General features: G+C 42.4%; 1 protein-coding gene across 4 annotated transcripts in view; it reads left to right on the top strand.

Moving 5' to 3' along the window:
- The window catches only part of elovl5 (ELOVL fatty acid elongase 5), a 107,788-nt gene that overhangs the window by 50,585 nt on the left and 40,735 nt on the right, over nt 1–16,468 (top strand). For 2 of the 4 annotated variants that reach the window (XM_078213280.1, XM_078213282.1), the window contains exon 3: nt 10,413–10,658. The exons of the other annotated variants lie outside the window; for them this stretch is intronic. The gene's annotated coding sequence lies outside the window, so the exon portion shown is untranslated. The remainder of the gene's footprint in view (nt 1–10,412; nt 10,659–16,468) is intronic. 4 annotated transcript variants of the gene reach the window in all.

Below are 16,468 nucleotides of genomic sequence, written 5' to 3'. Positions count from 1 at the left end.
TATTTTACTGTACACTACAAGATGTAAAACTTCATTGAGTGAGCATTAATCCAGCTGGTGGCACATTTGGTGACAGTAATGTGCACCTTATTATGAGTGCAGTCATTTTAATGGGTCCAGGCATTTAACTGTACTAAATTTGTAACTCATAATTAGCAAACAGTAGCTAAGAAGAACTATGCTGGGCATACAAAGCAGCACGACCCTAGGATATTTTAAATAAGGCCAGAAATTCCAGGCACATTTTCTTTTTAAAACGGATAACACTTCTATATTGTAATTCACCAATTTATCTAAAATGTTTTTGCACATGCTTCTTGTTTGCAGATAACAGTGTTAATTGTCCATGAAATTTTGGGCGGCATTGTCAATGAAGGTGACCTCTCATTAACCCCAGAATGAAGTGGCTTACAAGCCATAGTAACAGGGGACAATGTTATGCCTTTCACCTCAGGGTGACCTGCAGAAAGTTTTATGGTCACCTGAATGGCAAACTATAAGGATGCACAGTGGGGTTAGGGAGAGGAGATGGTGGCAGAGTGGTAAAGTCACTGGGCTAGTAATCCAGAGATCCATATTGTACATCATCTACTAGTTGATCTAATTGCTGATGTATGAGGCTAAATACTCCCTCTTGGGAATTGTGAGATTGTGACAAGAGTAACTAATGGGGTGGCATTGTGAGACAAGGAAATAGTTTTGCTTACCTTGGGTGCATGCAGAAAGTTACTACCATGCCATGTTAAGCCAGTTTTGAATATCAAGCAAGACTGTGCTGTGTTTATGTATAAAAAAAACCAAATGATTGTGGAATAAGAACAAGTGCTTAATGAGGCAGGGTCATCTAGACTCGAAATGTTGGCTCTATTCTCTCCCCACAGATACTGTCACACCTGCTGAGATTGTCCAGCGTTTTCTACTTTTGCTTGATGAGGCAAATGTGTGATATTCCACTGCCCTATGTATTGAATAATGACAGCTAAGACTGTAATGGAAAAAACTGATAGAATATTTTTTGATAAATGATGGTAAATTATGTCACCAGTATCAGTAGAGATATTGGGTGGAATTTTCCCATCCTGCCCGCCATGGGAATCATGGGACAGAAAATTTGGCGGACCATGCTAAGGTCCATTGACCTCGGGTGGGAATTTCTGGTCTTGGAGTGAGAAAGCCGGAAAATCCTGCCCACTGGGTCTCAGCTCCACAAGGTTGATTGCCAAAGCCACTGTTTCCTCAGCTCATATAACTTTTCTTTTCTGGCACTTCATGTCTTCCATTTTGTTTTGTTGTTACATACACCTTTTTTTCCCTGTGCCTGATTGTTCAGTAAGAAATCTCACGACACCAGGTTAAAGTCCAACAGGTTTATTTGGTAGCACAAGCTTTCGGAGTGTCACTCCTGCTTCAGGTGAGTTACCTGAAGAAGTAGTGACACTCTGAAAGTTTGTGCTGCCAAATAAACCTGTTGGACTTTAACCTGGTGTTGTGAGACTTCTAACTGTGCTTACCCCAGTCCAACACCAGCATCTCCACATCCTGATGGTTCAAACAGCTTCAGAAATCCTCAGCTGACCTCTGAAACCACTATTTTATTCTTTGCTTTAGTAATAACTTACTGACCATTTTAATTGCCTCCATGTGGTAGGAATTTCATTTGTGGTGTCTTAAAAATTAATGTTTCAGTTTGAAGATTTGTTCTACAAGATGTCGTGGAGCTGTTGCAGAGAATTTAGCTCTTAGTCATGTGTTTTGCATTTCATTTTCTGCTGTTTACCACCTTTGTCAAGTGGAAAACAAAATGTGCACTGATCAGGTGCTGTCTTATGGATCTCTTATTTTCCCACTGACAGAAATAAATTTCCATTAAGAGGATCTTTAGTCTCCTTATTGTGAATAATTCAGTGAAGAATGCCGAACCCACTCTTTAAAGCCTCAGTTGTCTAAACTCTGCTCAAATTGCCCTTTGTCTGTCCGGATTAAATTTTCCAACTTCTCATCAAAGTCTTGTCTGCAGCTTGGCTTTTATTAATTTTGTAGGCTTTCTCTGCATATGTGCAAATCCACCAAGAGAGTTAAAAGAACCGTTGAACTTTTAACATTCAGGGGTTTGCAAATTACAGAATTGTTAGAGCACAGTAGGAGGCCATTTGGCCCATCTTGTGTACACCGGTTCCACAAATTAATTCACTCTGTGCCATTCCCGTGCCTCTTCCCTGCAACGCTGCGCGTTCTTCCTTTTCGTTTAACATTCTAATGTTCTTTTGAATGCTTCGATTGGACCTGCCTCCACCACACTCACAGGCAGTGAATCCAGACCCTAACCATTTGCTATGTGGAAAAGTTTTTCCTCATGTTGCTTTTGCTTCTTTTGCCAATTATTTTAAATCTGTCCCCTCTTATTCTTGTTCCTTTCATGAGAGGCAACAGTTTCTCTCTATCCAATCTGTGCAGACCACTAAATGCTGATAAATCATGGCGAGAGTGTCCAGGACTATTTTTTCATTCATATTTGACATGATACCATATTTTTGCTTCTCTTGTCCATTTTGGTTTTTCAGACTCTGCTTTGATTTTTCAAGTTCTCATCTTTTCTGTAATTTTTGACCCCTCTCCCGTTGCCTTTGCCCTGCCCCCATTCTTCTTAATGTCCTAACAGAACAAAGTTACAAGTCGCCTGTTTGTAATGATTAATGCCAGTCCCTCAAGGAAACGTTTGGGATGAGAGAGCTGGAGTTACATTCAGAGAGTAGAAACCACTTAAAGGCCAGAATTTTCTGGCCAGTCACACCGGTGGGGTTTTCTGGTCCCATTGGCCACACACCCCATGCCGTGGGATTCCCGGCTGCGTGGGGTGGCTTTAATGGCAATTCCCATTGACAGAAGTGGGAGTAGAGGAACCCATCACCAGCGAACGGTGCACCACCTCCAACTGCCGAGAAAAAGCTGAGGAGTGGCCAGAGATTCTCAGCCAAAGTCTCAGAAAGCTTCACCTAATTGGATTTAGATTTTTTGAGTTCTTGGGAGAGAGTTAAAAGATGACTTCCAATTCAGTGTACATTGGATAAAAATCCATTGCTGTACCCAAAGTTACACTAAATTGGCTGCTGAATCTTGCAAAGTCATGATAATGTGGCAGCAAGTGAATGTATTCTTATTGCACCATGATAGCTGCAGATGCATTGCATGTATTATGACACCATTGAAGTAGCTAATGCTCTCTTCAAGCATTAAATCCATAAATGACATGGATTGCCAATGTTGTTTTCATATGCCATTGATACTGCTTCCCTGGTTGACATTCCCATCCAGTTATTTATACAGTTTTTTTTCTTTTTTGTTTTATTTATTCCTTCTTGGGTTGTGTGCGTTGCTGCCAAGACCAGCATTTGTTGCCCACCTCTAACTGCTCTTGAACTGAGTGGCCTGCCAGGCCAGTACAGAGGGCAGTTAAGAGTCAATCATAGTGCTGTGGACCTGGAGTCAAATATGTAGACCAGACAGGGTAAGGACAGCAGATTTCCTTTCCCAAAGGACATTAGAAGCAAGTGGGTTTTTAATGACAAGTTTCATAAATATTATTGATAGTTTCACGGTCACCATCACTAAAGCCAACTTTCAATTCCAGGTTTTATTAATTGACTTTAAATTCCACCACTGCCATGGTGGGATTTGAACCCAAGTCCCCAGAGCATTAGTCTGAGTCTCTGGATTACTACTCTGGTATCTTCCCAACTAGGTAGTCTAGATAAAAACCAAATAAAACTACACATTCTGGCCATTCAAGATGAAAGTAGTCAGCTATTCTATTAGCATCTGGAAGGAGAAAAGACAGCTTAGCTTTTCAGCTCTGTAACCAAAATGCTACCTATCAATCCACAGATACAGTGCATTTGCTGAACTTTCCATTTTTATTTCCTTAGGTTATCCAGCCATCTTTTTGCTTCAGACTTCCTCCTTGTCCTTAGCTTCTTGTTTCTTCCAGCACCATCACCTTGCTTAGCTAGTCCCTGAGCCCTCTCCATTTCAGATGGATGATCCACTTCACCATTTTACTGGCCAAGCAACAAAGATGAAAATTATCCTCCATATCTCTGACCCTCTTACCTTCTTTCCTACATTTCTGTCTCTCCCTGAATCATGAAAAATAAGACTTCTAGACTGTCCAAAGGACTGGAATGTCCTATTTTAGAATTTGGCAGTCATAGTCCTCATGTGTATCAGTCTTTCGAGTATCCATTCATTACTCCTATTTGTCGTTTTGAGAACCCTAAGGATCTCTGTACATCCTCACATTTTAAGAGATTTGCAGCTTTTAGTATTTCTCTTTTTTCAGTCGCCTGTGTTTTACATCATAGAGAGTTTTTGGTCCAATCATCCTTGCCAGCAGTGCCTCATTCATTCTGTAAGACATTCATTCATCATTCCAATCCCCGCTCCACTGCCTATTCTTGCAACATTTATATTGGTGGATATTCTTTGGTTTCAAAGGCACTGCTTATGGAGAATAGTCTACGGTCTTCCCTCTGCTCCTCCCCACCCCACCTTCCTGGTTCCTCCAAAGCTCCCCTCCCTAAATTAGTCCACCACTGCCTTCCAACCTCCAGAGTCAGGGATTGGACCTTCACCATGTCGCATGTTTCCAATAGCTGCAGGTGACTAACCTGAAGCTGCGGTCTCCTCTGGAGTGCTGCTTGCCTGACTGGAAGACAATTCTATCAGTTGGGCTAATATTCAGACAGGATCCTCCCTCAAAACAATACTGCTGATCCTGTGGAGCCAAAACTCCACAGCATGCTGGGAAACCCAAACATCTGGGTTCCCCAAAAGAAAATCTGTCCTGCTTACACAGCCTGTCCTGGTTAAGATCTACGTCCTTGTTTTCAATTTTTTTGCCTCCTTGAAAGTCTTGGAGGTCTGCCATTGCATTGTATTTTCCTGTAATTGCTACCTTCACTGTTTGGGCAGTACATTAGTGCATAGGTTTGGCTACCCTTAATGGAACCTTCCAAAAATGAAAATTGCGAGAGTTCAATAACGGAATGATGATCCACTTCACCATTTTACTGGCCAAGCAGCGAAGATGAAAATGATCCTCGATATCTCTGTCACCCGCCATCGCCTTAACTCCCTCTGCTATATTTCTGTCTCACCCTGGATTGTGGAAAATACCACTTCTGGACTTTTTGACTGGATTTGGAGCAATTGGAAAGACTGAATGAAGGCTTGGCACATTGATCACAAGTCCTAATGAGATATTGTTACTGCTTTCCTGAAGGCAGGAGAATCCAAATCTGTTTCTTCTAAATCTTTTAAATGGTTGTTTAAGAAATGCACTATATGCTTGGTTTTGCCAACTTGGTACTGAAACATTGGTTTTGAAGCCAGTAGTTCTGCACGGATTATTTATTGGCACAGAGGAACAAGGCTGATTTAACACTTATGGCATTTCCTTGTCTCCTGTGTCAGCACAAAGTCAAAACTGCCTCAGACCGAGCGGCTACGCAGATTCCAAGCATGAGCAAGAGGGAATCTCACTCCTCTTTTTACTGCTCTCAGCTTGAGCCTCGACCCATATAATTCAAAAGACAAAAGTTTCCAAATAATTTTTCTAATTGCTTCATTAATAGCTTGCTCTTCTCGATGAACTATAATACAGAAGAAACGTCACAAGGCGCTTCAGATAAATGAATAGCAAGTCAAACAAGGAAGTGTTAGGACGAGTGGCCCAGAGCTTGATCAAAATGAGGATTCATAAGAAGCTCCTAAAGGGTGCAAGAGGGTGTGTAGAAATGGAGGGCATTAGGGAGGGAATCGTGGAGTCAGATTCAGACATGGCTTTCAAAAGGGAATTCTTTGGATGATCACTTGAAGGGAAAACATTTGCAGGGGAAATAGTGAAAGGGCAGGGGAGGAGGGTTAGCTAAATTGCTCTTGCAGAGTGTCGGCACAGGCTTGATGGGCTGAATGGCCTTCTAATATTCTGTAACCTTTTTATGATTCAGGAGCATGAGGCCTAGGCCTCCAAAAGTAGGGCCACCAATCGAGGTGGGATGGATAGAGGATGGTAAGTGAATCAGGAGTTTGGAAAGGGAGGTGTTGGGCTAGAGCATGTTACAGGGATAAGATGAGGAGAGGCCATGAAGGAATCATAGAATTTAAACACACTAATGGGAATTTTAAATTTGGAGTGGGCACTAATGTAGGTCAATGAACAAGTGAATAGGACTTCCTGCAGGAGAGGATAAGGGCAGCAGAACTTTGAATGAGGTGATTTTTACAGTATGGATGCCATCAATGAGACAGTGGGATCGTTGAGTCTGTGGATGGTAACTTCAGTAGCAGATGGGCCAAGGTAGGAGGTGCAGGCAGGTGATGTTGTGGAGATGAAAGTAGGCAGGTGTTCTTTGTGATGACAAAGAGCAGAACTTTTTGGTCTGGCATGGTGGCACAGTGGCATAGTGGTTAGCACTGCTGCCTCACAGCGCCAGGAACCTAGGTTCAATTCTGGCCTTGGGTCACCTGTCTGTGTGGAGTTTGCACGTTCTCCCCGTGTCTGTGTGGGTTTCCTCCGGGTGCTCCGGTTTCCTCCCACAGTCCAAAGCTGTGTGGGTTAGATTGATTGGCCATGCTAAATTGACCCTCGTGTCAGGGGGATTAGCAGGGTAAATATGTGGGGTTATGGGAAATGGGGTAAACTCGAGCCCCAGTTGGATACTGTCACTGCCTGGTCTCTAAAGTGAGAAGCACTGCACAGGCCTCTCTTTGTTAAGCTAAATCCCGGTTAATAGAGCATTCCGGTTGGATAGATAAGGTTTATTATAAGTTTTAAAATAAAAACACAAACCGCATACAAATTGGAGGATTTGCTGTTTTTGGTGTGTATATGTAAACCCAATACGTTCTTAATTAAAGGAATGAATTTGCAATCCATTATTCTTGGTTGGTAGTGGTGCATGCAGTGGGTGCACGATGGAGAACTGCCATTGTATAGTTCTTGATTTCCCCCGCATCTATTTTAATGGACAGTGAATTGTAGGCTGCACACCGACTGCTCCCTGAGATACACTCCGTGTAGCTCCGATCTGGGAGGGCCAGACCACAGAGTGATCTCTTTGTGGATAAGTCCTCCAGTGATCCTCTGATAAGTTATTGCCCCGCTTGGGGTGATACTGAGCCATGCAGAGCAAAAAACACCAGCTTTTGATGCTGGCTCTGTATTGTGTGAAATTTATGCTTAAACATCTGGGAAATGAAAAGGCTGCCCGCCCCATACCTCATCTCCAGCCCAATCCATCAAACCATCTTTCAGCTGTACCACCCATTCATCCCCTTCCTTCATCTCCTGGCAGAGGTTTAAAAAGCAAACAGAGTCATTCAGCAATTCTTTGGTTAAAAAATTTCCTCTATGACTCCTGGACAATAAAGCAAATATTAGAAGATTGCAGACTCATTGGCTATGTTTTGGAATCAATTACCCTCCATATGCTACATTCACCCATATTCCCAGAACCTCATTGAGGATCTTCTTGAAGGAGTGGAGGGAATCAGTCTTCCCTATCTCTTTTGAAAACCTGTTCCACAATTCACATACCCTTCCTCAGTTTGAATTTGCACCCCTTCATTATTCCTGACCTCATTGCCTCATGTTCCTTTCCTTTTTGCATGATATCCGTTCCCTTGGTAGTTTTTAAACAGCTCGATAATATTCTCTCAAGTCTTTATTCAGCAGACAAGCATCCTGAGATGTCAAGGTTTCTCTTCATGGTTTTGGCCATCCGTCATGCCTGTTTCCCTTCTCCATACCTTCTTCACTATCACAAAGTCCAGTTCTAGATGTAGCAATCCAGATGAGGCTGTGTTCTGAATCCTTACGTCAGCTTACATTTTGGTCACAGTTTTCAATTATTTGGGTGGTGTAGATCAGGGCCCTCTCTTCCTTTTGGCTGCAGCTCCTCCACATTGGGCAGAATTTTACGGCCTCCTGCTAGTGAATTTACAGGCACTGGGGTGAGGGTGGTCCATTAAAATTCCCCAAGTGGTCTTCCCGTTGCCCAGTTTCACTTGAGCTTTGGGGATGCTTCCAGAAGCAATTGAGACAAAATTAATAATCCCTTGAGTAAGTATAGATTAATTAAGTAAAACCAGCATGGATTTGTTAAGGGCAAATCATGTTTGAACAATTTGCTGGAGTTTTTTGAAGAGGTAACAGAGAAGGTTGATGAGGGTAATGCTGTTGTTGTGATGTACATGGACTTCCAATAGATATTTGATACAGTGCCAAAGAAGAGACTTGAGAAAAGTTTTAACTCATCGCATAGAATAGACAGTAGCAACATAGATACAAAATTGGCTCAGTGACAGGAAACAGTAGTGGTTAATGGATGTTTTTTGGACTGGAGGAAGGTTTGTAGTGGAGATCCCAAAGAGTCATTATTGAGAATCTTGCTCTTACTGATATATATATGAATGACCTAGGCCTTCATGTACATGGCAAAATTTCAAAATTTGCAGATGATACGAAACTCAGGAGCACTGAACTGTGAGGATGATAATGTAGAACTTCAAATAGACATAGATTGGTGGAATGGGTAGACAAGTGGCAGAAGAAATTTAATGCAGAGAAGTATGAAGCGATTCATTTTTGTAGGAAGAACATGGAGAGACAATATAAATTAAAGGGTACAATTCTAAAGAGGCTGCAGGAATAGAAGGATCTAGATGTGTATGTGTATGTCATTAAATGTGACAGGCTGAGAGAGCAGTTGATAAAGCTTACAGTATCCTAGGGGTTATTAATAGTGGCATAGAGTCCAAGAACAAAGGGCCAATGTTCATAGAATCATAGAATCCCTACAGTACAGAAAGAAGCCATTCGGTCCATCGAGTCTGCACTGACCACAATCCCACCCTACCCCCATATCCCTACATATTTTACCCACTAATCCCTCTAACCTACACATCTCAGGACATTAAGGGGCAATTTTAGCATGGCCAATCAACCTAACCTGCACATCTTTGGACTGTGGGAGGAAACCGGAGCACCCGGAGGAAACCCACGCAGACACGAGGAGAATGTGCAAACTCCACACAGACAGTGACCCAAGCCGGGAATCGAACTCGGGTCCCTGGAGCTGTGAAGCAGCAGTGCTAACTACTGTGCTACCGTGCCGCCCTTGTATAAAGCACTGGTTTGACCTCCGCTGGGATAGTGTGTGCAGTTATGGGTGCTGCACTTTAGGAAGGATGTGAAGGCATCAGGGAGAATACAGAAAAGATTCGCAACAATGGCCAAGGTTGAACTTCAGTCATGTGGATAGATGGAGGAGTTGGGACTGTTCACCTAATTCAAGAGGAAATTAGATTATTATGTTAAAGAAGAAAGCGCAAGGTTACAGGGAGAAGGTGGGGGAATTGCACTAGGTGAATTGCTCATTTGAAGAGTCTGCACAGACAAAATAAACCAAAGGACCTCTTTTTGCACTGTGACAATGCAGTGATCTCTACATTCCCGCTTTTTATTCAGTAACTTGCTGTGTGGAAAGTGCATTTGTTTGGATGTTAGAGAATTTGTCAGCAGCTTTAGAATCACACAGTCTGCATGTCCATGATACTCATACTTAAACTGTGGTCACTTGAGACTATGTATTGGAGGAGTGTTCCCCAACAGAACCACCACTTTCAGGATAAGAGAGGTTTTTGTTTTGGCAGGGTGCTGTATAGTTTTTGATGCCTTGATGTGAGACTTTACACTCCTATTGCCCTTGGGCCTATATTATTGATTCACACTCATTTAGAGTCTTATGAGATCAAGTCATGCTTTAACCATTGATGACATTACACTGATCAAAATATAAGTCAGGGTAGAAGAGAAACGTTTATCTTTTTAGTGCCTAGTGCCTATTGTAGGCTACCTTGTAACTTCAAGTTGCATTTCCCAGTTTGCTTCAATATGTATTCAATTGTATTGTGTTGTGTTGACCTAGCAACAGTCTACACTGTTCAAGTGTTGTTATAATAATTCAATTGTAGTCATGTCCAGTTTAGAACTAAAATGCATACAGAATATTTTTGAAATGTTATTTTAGATGTTAGATTAATCTTAGGTGGGGTTCTCATAAAACGCTGATAGGTGACTGATCTATATTACCAACATTTCTGATAGTTATTCCATATTCTGGTGCTGTGATTATTTTTTATTACCTCTTGAGCTCTTAGCACTTGTGATTTATTACCCCTGGAGTTTTTGATTCAGGTTTTAGCCTCATAATTGCCGAGTGTGTGCACTTCATATGATACCTGCTGCCCTGTTAAGTTATCTTTTGAATGAAAATACATTTTGCTTTAAAATGCTTATGCTTTGGGCACTGTATAGATTTTTTTGATTCATGACCTGATGTTTTGTTCTACAGGCATGTGCCGAATAAGCTAAAAGGGGCAAAAAAAACTGCAGAGCAAGTATAAAGAAAGAAACATTTGTGTTTAGTTACCAGAGTGTAACAGCTGTGCAAATTCGCTGAAACCACAGATTGAAGAGTTGAATAGTTGCAGTATATGTCTCGCTGAAACAGATGACCTCGAAACTATCCACGTCTCAACCTAAACAATACTCATTGTCTTGGAGCTTTTTTTGGAATAAAGTAGTGAAAAAACGTTAGGTGAAAAAACTCCACACTTTTAAAGAAACCTTGCAAAGTCAGCAGCTTAAGGGGTCAGAGAGCAGCTTTTCACATTGTAAAGTTAGAAAGTGGATGCTGAAATGAAATATGCTAACATAATTTACAATAATCCTCTGTCATATAAACACTGGCCTCTTTATACCATTATCTCCATTTATGGAAGCATTACTTCAGAGTTGCATTTTGGTCTAATGGGCAACATGACCAGTCCCTTAACTCCCTCACTTGCAGGAAATAAAAATAAAAGAGCTGTGAAACTAAAATAAAGATGGAATAAAGTTCCAACTCCTTTTACTCCGGCTAGTGTTTCTATCGATTTATGATGAAAAGGATTAAAGCTGCTAATTTACTCTATGTTACTTTAGCCGTATTTTTAATGAGTTAATCGTCTCAATCTGGTTGTCTTTTTCAGAACGCTGGGTGAAACCCACGCTGTCTCTGCCTTCTCACATGACAGTGCCCTTGCTCAGTGCTCTGCCAGTTTGTGCTTTCCATTGGTAGGGGTTTGGTGTACTGTTCAGTCATTTGGAATGACTGTTCTATGCAGATAAACAGCCATTCTCTGTTTCCTGCCCGTTTAGTTGTTTTATAACGTGCCTGGGAAACATTAGAGGTCTGTGACCTTCAACTGGTGGTTTCTCTCCCCCCCCCCCCCCACCCCCCTTACATTTAATAGCAAGAAATAATAGCTGAAGAAATTTGGACTATTCAGATTCTGAGTAGAATTGATGTAGATTAGTGACCGACTGGTGTGTCATGCAATAATCCTGCAGAAATAAGGAAGAGAGCAGGTTGCCTAATATAGTGGAACCCATAATGCAGCCATGTGGCCAACTTCCCCTCTCCTGTGGTTGTAAGGAAATGTGTAGGTGTCGCCTTCCATTTATAGCTTCCAGCTAAAGGTTAGATACATGTCAGGCTTTAACAAAGTGATTGTGAGGCTCCTGAACTAAAGGCTTTCAGTCTACATGTTCCAACACAGCCTGCATATTCTTTCACTATAGCCAAACAGAAATAAATAATTGATGTCATGGTTAAAAATAACCCTCTTTCTGTAACTGTTTCTTTGCCTTTATATAACTCTGGAATCTTTTCTGCTCCCTCTCTGTCTCTCCATTCTTCCCATCCCCTCCTTCAATTTGTTTGCCTATATATTGGTGTACATCTCCTTCATATTAATTGCCGTATATCTTTCTATTTCTTCTAATCTTTTTTCTTTTCAATCTTTCTAAGTCCCTCCTTTCCTCTATCCCCTTGATCTCCTCCCACTCGCTCCATATGACTCTCATACATGGACGTTTTAAGTAACATTGGGTTCTATGGTGCACAGTTCATTGAACTCTGACGGTAAAATTGGGCTTCAATTCACTGTTACTTCACTCACTGACTAGCCCATCAAATTAATTAGGAAACGGTAGGAGGGAAAAGACTCAGTGATCCATCTGACCAGCACCAAAAACAAATACCTTTCAATCACCCAAGCACTCAAATATCTATGTAATTCTGTCTTAAATGTTTCCATGCTATCTGTCTCCCTCTTGGGTTCGTTCCACACATTCTGCACCCTTTGCATTAACCTGTTCAATCTGTCTTGTACTTTTTCCTAAGCTTGAACCTAGATTGGATCCCCAAATTCCCATGTTCGTAACAACTTCAAATATATTGGGGTTAAGTTTATCAACCCACAGCATGTGGACTGCAGTGTTTCAAGAAGGCAGCTCACTACCACCTTCACAAAGGCCAGCCAGCCAGCAACACCCGTGTCCCACGAATGAATAAAAACAATCTGTTTCCTCAGGATAACTTGAACAATATGCGCCATGAGCCATCTCTTCTCCAGAGTAAATAATCCCATGCTTTTCAGTGCTTTAGGTAGTTATCAGTTTGGTTGTCCATTTTGCTTTTCCTCCATTATATGAAAATCTCTGCCAATAGTACAGTAAACAGAGTTGTACACAGCATTCTAGGTGTGTCCACATCAGTGACGCGCATAGATTCATTGTTACCTCCTGGGATTTGTGCTTTATTCCTCTGGTTATATACCCAAAGATTGTAGAATAGAGCTGAACCCATGCCCCACAATTTGCCAATCACCCTGTGCTGCTTTGATGGTACTTTTTGAAACTGCACACTTCCTCCTTTCTCGCAACTATAATTTCTTTCTCCATCGTCCCTGTTTCCCCACTCCCACTAATCCCCCCCCCCAGCTCCACCAAAGGCTTCCTAAAGAACAAATAACTCTTCACTATATTCTTCACTGAGCGTTTCAACATTCACACAATTCAGCCACATCAGTATTTAAGTTGGATTTTAAGTATCTTTCAGAATGGATCCCTTGAGCAGATTCCATTTGCTGGTTACTGATAAAGAAAAATTCAGCTGAATCCCAGTTTAGGGAGGGTGGGTACTCAGTAGATTGATTTGATATATTTGCCAGAAAGCTCGGGTAGTGGCCAGCGTTTCCTGTAATTATTTTTTCTGAGTGTGCAGGCAATTTCTTTAGGTACACAGCCCCTTTAGATTTCTTTGCATGGTCACATAGTTGGTGTAATTTACAGAGGCTGGCTTTTATGTGAGGCCTGCACAGGATCTTGATCGTGCAGTTTAGATGGTATCAATAGTGACTTCCAGCAAGAGACTATAACCATACCAGAGCCAAATACACATATTTAACCAATATTTTGGCATAAAATCCATCCTGGTTTGAACGTATAAATCCAGCATCAAGTTGTAAGATAATAGGTTACACTTTGGCACTACCATTTCCCACCTTGCACCCTCAGTAATTCAGGGTCTGATTTAACTTTCATGCAGTGTTAGTGCCAGTGGAAAACGGCTAATGTTACGCCGCTGTTTAAAAAAGGAAGGAGACAAAAGGCGGGTAACTATAGGCCGGTCAGCTTAACGTCTGTAGTAGGGAAAATGCTGGAATCCATTATTAAAGAGGAAATAGCAGGGCATCTGGATAGAAATGGTTCGATCAATCAGACGCAGCATGGATTCATGAGGGGAAAGTCGTGCTTGACGAACATGTTGGATTTTTATGAAGATGTGACTAGGGCGGTTGATGGAGGAGAACCGGTGGATGCGGTGTTTTTGGATTTCCAAAAGGCGTTTGATAAGGTGCCCCATAAAAGGCTGCTGAAGAAGATTAGGGCACACGGATTTGGGGGTAGTGTGTTAAAGTGGATTGGGGACTGGCTATCCGACAGGAAGCAAAGAGTCGGAATAAATGGGTGTTTTTCCGGTTGGAGGAAGGTAACTAGTGGCATGCCGCAGGGATCGGTACTCGGGCCGCAACTGTTTACCATTTATATAGATGATCTGGAGGAGGGGACGGAGTGTGGGGTAACGAAGTTTGCAGACGACACAAAGATAAGTGGAAAAGTGAATCGTGTGGAGGACGGAGAAGATCTGCAGAGAGATTTGGACAGGCTGAGTGAGTGGGCGAGGATATGGCAAATGGAGTATAACGTTGAGAAATGCGAGGTTATACACTTTGGAGGAAATAATAACAAATGGGATTACTATCTCAATGGAAACAAATTAAAACATGCTACCGTGCAAAGGGACCTGGGGGTCCTTGTGCATGAGACGCAAAAGCCCAGTCTGCAGGTACAACAGGTGATCAAGAAGGCAAATGGGATGTTGGCCTATATCGCGAGGGGGATAGAATATAAAAGCAGGGATGTCTTGATGCACCTGTACAGGGCATTGGTGAGGCCGCAGCTGGAATACTGTGTGCAGTATTGGTCCCCTTATATGAGGAGGGATATATTGGCATTGGAGGGAGTGCAGAGAAGGTTCACCAGGTTGATACCGGAGATGAGGGGTTTGGATTATGAGGAGAGGCTGAGGAGATTGGGTTTGTACTCGTTGGAGTTTAGAAGGATGAGGGGGGATCTTATGGAGACTTATAAGATAATGCGGGGGCTGGATAGGGTGGAGGCGGAGAGATTCTTTCCACTTAGTAAGGAAGTTAAAACTAGAGGACACAGCCTCAAAATAAAGGGGGGGGGTCGGTTTAAGACAGAGTTGAGGAGGAACTTCTTCTCCCAGAGGGTGGTGAATCTCTGGAATTCTCTGCCCACTGAGGTGGTGGAGGCTACCTCGCTGAATATGTTTAAAGCGCGGATGGATGGATTCCTGATCGGTAAGGGAATTAAGGGTTATGGGGATCAGGCAGGTAAGTGGTACTGATCCACGTCAGATCAGCCATGATCTTATTGAATGGCGGGGCAGGCTCGAGGGGCTAGATGGCCTACTCCTGCTCCTATTTCTTATGTTCTTATAATCCATATTGCCAATGTGAGTCTAAAAGAGACATCACAATATGTTTGACTCAACATCTTGCATTTTTATAATGCCTTTAACATAGTAAAATATACCAGGATCCTTCACAAGAGCGTTACCAACTAAAATAAGGCACATTGTCACATAAGGGCAAGTGACAAGGTATGCTTTAAAGAAGAAGACGCGGAGAGGTTTAGAGGGGAAGTTCCAGATATTTGCGTCTGGGCCGCTGAGGCCACTGCCACTGGAACAATAAAAATTGGGAATGCTCAGAAGGTCAGAATTGGAGAGATCTTAGGGGCTTGTAGGGCTGGAGAAGGTTACCGAGGTAGGGAAAGGTGAGGTCATGGAGGGATTTGAAAGTTAGGATGGTAATTTTAAAGCAAAGGTAATGTATGAACAGGACTTGGTGTGAGGTGGGATACAGCCAGCAGAGGATCGGATGTGTACAAATTTTGCAAGTGAAGTTTGGAAGGCAGAACAGGAGGGATTGGAATAGTTGAGTATCATAGAATCTACAGTGCAGAAGGAGGCCATTTGGTCCATTGAGCCTGCATTGACAACAATTCCACCCAGGTCCTATCCCCGTAACCCCGCATATTTACTCTCCTAATCCCACCTGACCCTAAGGGGCAATTTATCATGGCCAATCAACCTAACCTGCACATCTTTGGACTGTGTGAGGAAACCAGAGCACCCAGAGGAAACCGACGCAGACACGGGGAGAATGTGTGAACTCCACACAGACAGTGACCTGAAGCCAGAATTGAACCCGGGTCCCTGGCACTGTGGGGCAGCAGTGGTAACCACTGTGCCACTGTGTAGAGGTAAGAGTAAGAGTTTTAACAACACCAGGTTAAAGTCTAACAGATTTATTTGGTAGCAAACACCATTAGCTTTCGGAGCGCTGCTCCTTCAAGATGAGCAGCGCTCCGAAAGCTAATGGTGTTTGCTACCAAATAAACCTGTTGGACTTTAACCTGGTGTTGTTAAAACTCTTACTGTGTTCACCCTAGTCCAACGCCGGCATCTCCACATCATGACTACCATAGAGGTAACAGAGACATGGAGAGTTTCAGCAGCAGATGGGCTGAGGGAGGAACAGAAATAGGTGATGCCATTGATATTGCCAGCAGAAGCAGGACCCCAGTGGCTCTGCAAATATTTCTCTTCAGCTTCTTACCCAATTTCCATTTGAAAGCCACGATCAAATCTTCCTCCACCACATTCTCAGGTAGTGCATTCCAAATCCTAACCACTCGCTGCATTAAGAGAAGTTCTATCTTAGGTCACTCGTGGTTCTTTGGTCACTCACTTTAAATCTGTGTTCTCAGGTTCTTGGCCTGTCTGCCATTAGGAACAGCCTAGACACCTTATGATTTTGAACATCTCCATATTATCTCAACCTTTTCTGACGTGAACAATTTAATCTTCCCCAGTTTATCCATGTAAGTAAAATCCTTCATTCCTAGAACCATTCTCGTAAATTCTTTCTG

Source organism: Mustelus asterias, chromosome 5 (genome assembly GCF_964213995.1).
Source record: "Mustelus asterias chromosome 5, sMusAst1.hap1.1, whole genome shotgun sequence".
Classification (NCBI taxonomy): Eukaryota; Metazoa; Chordata; class Chondrichthyes; order Carcharhiniformes; family Triakidae; genus Mustelus; species Mustelus asterias.
This window is presented reverse-complemented; position numbering and strand designations above follow the sequence as displayed.